General features: G+C 41.1%; 1 non-coding gene across 1 annotated transcript; it reads left to right on the forward strand.

Moving 5' to 3' along the window:
• The first annotated feature begins 3711 nt into the window (after positions 1-3711).
• LOC141650791 (small nucleolar RNA R71) lies at positions 3712-3818 on the forward strand. Its single transcript, XR_012546806.1, has one exon. It is a non-coding gene; the product is annotated as a small nucleolar RNA R71 (small nucleolar RNA).
• The last annotated feature ends 1172 nt before the right edge of the window (positions 3819-4990 follow it).

Here is a 4990-nt window from a genome sequence, read left to right on the forward strand (position 1 = left end):
ATTTATGTTCATCGCTAAGACCCAAAATTGCACCCAATTAGGAAAGGAAATGCGTCTACTAGTGTTAGCTAGACGAAACTCAATATTTTCCCTATTCTCAACTTTTGTCACTTTTAAAGAACTTAAGAATTCCAAGACAAGGGAGGGGTATGTTACTTCCTCCATTTCAAACAATTTCTTTAAACCCATGGCATTGAAAAAGACTCTTGTTTGTTCAAGAATACCCAACTTCTCTAAAGCATCTTGGCATATGAATTTGGTGGATTGAATTTGTCTCATAGCAAACTTGACAAATGTATTTCTATGGGAGTCGGAAATGAATGTTACCCTCCAGGATAATGCAAGAGTTGATTAATTACCGGAGTAGAGGGCGATGCTTCCATAGGAATTTGTTGAGGTGGTTGCACTTCCAAGCTTGGTGTTGATACCACCATTGCCAAAGCCTTCTTCATTTGTAGAGCTTTTTGCCTTTGAGAGAGAGATGTAGTCTTTGGTGCCTTTGTTGCCTTTGCCTTTGCTTTTGTTGCTCCCTTTGTTCTTGCCATTTGATGAGCTAACCAAGAAAAAGATCAAAAATCTTCAATTTGTAGAATGCCCAAATCGATTTTGAAAGTGAAAGGCTTTGCCTTTATGAGAACAAAAATCAATTCAAAGGTGAAGATTTTGTTCTTGGTTTTGATTATTAATGAAGATGGAGTGATTGATTTGTTATTTGAAAGATGGTTTGATTTGATTTTGGTGAGTTTTGTTGAGGGTTTTTGTTTTTGAGATGGAGAGGATGAGGGTTTTGGTGTTATGGGTAGTGTTTATGAGTGAATGAATGAATGAATGAAGGTGGGGTGGGTATTTAAAGAACTCGACAATATTAGGACGCAGGGGCAATCCGTGCGGATTAGGCGCAATCCGCTCGGATTCTTGACTTCAAATTTTCAAAAATCCCGCCTAGAGACGGGCGGATTTCGGGGAATCCGCTCGGATTCTCGCCGAGGTAAGACGGGCGGATTTCTTGCAGACGGACGGATTCTTGTCCGAGAGATTTTTCTTTGTTTTTCTTGGTGCAAGACGGGCGGATTGTCTATAAGACGGACGGATTCCGTGAGACGGGCGTCTTTCCAGGAATCCGCTCGGATTCTTCAACAGTCAAGAATTTTGCAGTTTTCAGCTCAGCCCAAGACGGGCGTCTTCTCAGCAGGACGCTCGGATCCTCTGCAGACGGGCGGATTCTCAGGAATCCGCTCGGATTGGTCCTTGTGTACACGGATTCAGTTCCATCCGTGCACCAACGCATTCCCTTATCATTCTTTCTTTCTTTCTTTCAAATCTTGTGTTCTTCATTGTGGGGGCACTACTAAGGCATGAATAGCCTAGGCAATTGCCATCCCCACACTAAGGTAAAGCACTACACATCAATTAAAATCATTAGTCCCTCCCTCACTTCTCTCTTTTCATGACAATTATTTTGATCAAAGTAAAAATAAATCCAAAAATGACAAAAATGCAATGCAAAAATTAAATGTAAGTTAGGGAGTTAGAAATATTTACAAGTGGTGGTTTAGGGAGGACTCCACCAAACTCTCATTCTTGATGAGATGTCAAGGAGGCATGTTCAAGGTGTTGTTGATGTTGCTCAACACCTCGAAGAAGTAATTAAAAGCTTGTTCATTGTTATGGTAGAGGTCCTCAATAGACCGTGGCCCTTGTTGTTGATCATGATCGATGGCATGCCCAATGTAGGGATTAAAGATCCCTTCAAATTCGTCGTCCCAAAGACCACAAACTTCATTGAGTTGATCATTGAAAATCTCTTGCTTGGATGGAGACAACTCTCCCAATTTCTTCTTTTGGCCAATGAGGCCATCATCTTCTTCCTTGGTTGATTTTGATGAGCTTTGCAAGCTCTCCTTGTCACAATTCACTTGCTCTTTGAATGGAGCATCTTCAACTTTCTTCCTCCATTGGAGTTCCGATTTCTTCTTCTCATCTTTCCGGCTATAATGATCAATCATGAAACATGGCTCATGCAAACGAGGAGCTCTCATGGTCTTGTCAAGATTAAAAGTTATGCTTTCATCTCCCACTTCTAGAGTGAGCTCTCCATGTTTCACATCAATCACCGCACCCGCGGTGTGTAGGAAAGGTCTTCCTAAGATGATTGGAATGTTGGAATCTTCCTCCATATCAACAATGACAAAGTCCACCGGGATGAAAAACTTCCCAATTCGCACGGGGACATCTTCCCATATCCCTAATGGTGTCTTCGTCGATCTATCGGCCATTTGAAGAGTGATATTGGTACATTTAAGCTCTCCCATTCCCAACCTTTTACTTACCGAGTACGGCATGACACTCACACTAGCCCCTAGATCACATAAGGCTTTGTTGATCGTTGTGTCGCCAATGGTACACGGTATTGAGAAGCTTCCCGGATCCTTTAACTTTGGAGGTGAACTCCCTTGAAGTATTGCACTACTCACCTTAGTGAAGGCGATAGTCTCAAGTTTCCGGATCGACTTCTTCTTTGTGAGGATATCTTTCATGTACTTTGCATAGGCCGGAACGTGATTGATTAATTCCGTGAAAGGAATTGAGACTTCTAAGTTCTTCACAATTTCCATGAACTTTCCAAGTTGATCATCAAATTTAGGCTTGGCTTGTCGACTTGGAAAAGGAAGTCTAATCACAATGGGCTCCTTTTCTTTGGCTTTGTCTTCATTTTTCTTTGAGCTTTCTTCTTTTGATGATTCCCCTTCTTTGGGACTTTGCACCACAACTTCATTCTCACTAGCTCTCACAACTTCATCCTCAACTTGCTCTTTCGGTGCTTCATATCTTGTACCACTTCTCAAGTGAATGGCACTAACCGTTTCATGTCTAGGGGGATTACCTTGAGGTGGTAATTGCCCCTTTTGTCTTTGTGAGCTCGAAGATGCTAGTTGGGTCAATTGTGTTTCCAACATCTTGGTGTGAGCTAGAATGTTGTTGATGGTGGTGTCTTTTGCTTGGCTATCTTTTTGCATTTGGGTGAAAAATTCTTGTTGATTCTTTTGCATTTGAAGGACCGCTTTTTGGACATCAAAACTTTGGTCATTGTGGTGATTGTATGGGTTTTGATTTTGGTAACCTTGGTTTTGATTGAAAAAGGGTCTTTGATTTTGATTTCTCATGGGTGGTGGAGTGTATGTTGTTTGAGGGTTTTGGACATTTTGGCTTTTGTATGAGAGATTTGGATGGAACTTGGTGTTTTCATTGTAAAAATTTGAATAAGGGGTACCGCTTTTGTAAGCTTGGAAAGCATTGACTTGCTCGGTTGTTCCCCTACATTCACTTGAGTCATGACCCAAGGTTCCACAATTCTCACATATCCCGCTTGGGATTGATGAGGATGCCGTCATGGCATTGACATGATGCTTTGATGATTTTGAGCTTTCCTCAAGTCTAGCCATAGCTTGTTCAAACTTCAAGTTGATTGTGTCAATGTGAGCACTAAGTTGAGCACCCAATTGAGTAACGGTGTCCACTTCATACTTTCCTCCTCTAGTAGCCTTGCGAGGCCTACTATATTGCGAATTATGGACCGCCATTTCCTCAATCTTGTTCCATGTTTGATTGTCATCAACTTCGGTGAACATTCCATTTGATCCCATATTGAGAATGTTCCTTGAATCTTCATATAAACCATTCCAAAATTGTTGCACTAAAAACCATTCGCTAAGTCCATGGTGAGGACATGAGCGACAAATACCTTTGAACCGCTCCCAAGCTTCATACAAAGATTCTTCATCCCTTTGCTTAAAACCCGTAATTTGAGCTCTTAACATATTGGTCTTTTCCGGTGGGTAGAATTTTTTGTAGAAAGCTAGAGCTAGCTTCTTCCAAGAATCTATTCCAAGGGTGGCCTTATCAAGGCCCTTCAACCATTGCTTTGCGGTGCCGATTAACGAAAAAGGAAATAAGACCCATCTTATTTGGTCTTGAGTCACGCCCGTTTGAGAGATAGCTTCACAATAATCACAAAATGTTTCCATATGAGAATGAGGGTCCTCACTAGGCATTCCCCCGAATTGGCTCCTCTCAACTAGTTGGATGAAAGCGGACTTGGCAATAAAGTTTCCGGTAAGATGTTGTGGGGTAGGAGTACCATTTGGTAGATCCTCCTCGGTGGGTATAGAGTGTGACGAGAATTTAGGCATTGTAGGTGGATTTTGTGTGGTATTGTTTAATGGGTTCTCTTCTCCTTCTATTGCGAAAGGATTGACAAACTCACTAGTGGGTTGAACAACTTCACCAACACCTCCCAAATTCCTCCTAACAAGTCTCCTATTATTCGTCAAGGTTCTTTCGATTTCACGGTCAAAAGGTAACAAATCTCTTTGTATCCTTCTAGACATGCAAAATATCAAACAACTCAAAAACAATTAGAACAAACCTTGAGGAGTTTTACTTCCCCAAGGTGAAAAAGACACAACTAAAAACAATAAAAGAAATCTTAAATCAATTAAACACCGTCCCCGGCAACGGCGCCATTTTTGATCGGAGCCATTTGGTGTTCACAATTAAGCATATGTGGTCGTTGGTCAATGGTCGATACAAAACACAATTTATACTTCACAAACAACTCTACAATTAGTAAAGAGGCAAGTAAAGGTCGGATCCCAAGGGACGGGTATTGAAATGAAGATTCTATTGTAACTAGCGGTGTCTAGGGGTGTCACAAATTGGGTTGATGTAGAAGGTTACTAAACTAAGATAGCAATGAAAATAAACTAACAAGATAAATATAATGAGGGTGTAAACAATTGATTAAAAGCACTAGGGTGTCATGGGTTCATAGGGGAATCATGGGATATGATCATACAAACATGTTCTCAAGTTATAAGCAAGCAATTATTGTTGTGATGGATCGAGTTGGGTTATATCTTACAATCCTAGGAAAGTTTGGGTCCTGGAGCCGAATCTCTTGGATTGTACAACACCTACAAGTCGACTTAAT

This window comes from Silene latifolia, chromosome 3 (assembly GCF_048544455.1).
Source record: "Silene latifolia isolate original U9 population chromosome 3, ASM4854445v1, whole genome shotgun sequence".
NCBI classification, from domain to species: Eukaryota; Viridiplantae; Streptophyta; class Magnoliopsida; order Caryophyllales; family Caryophyllaceae; genus Silene; species Silene latifolia.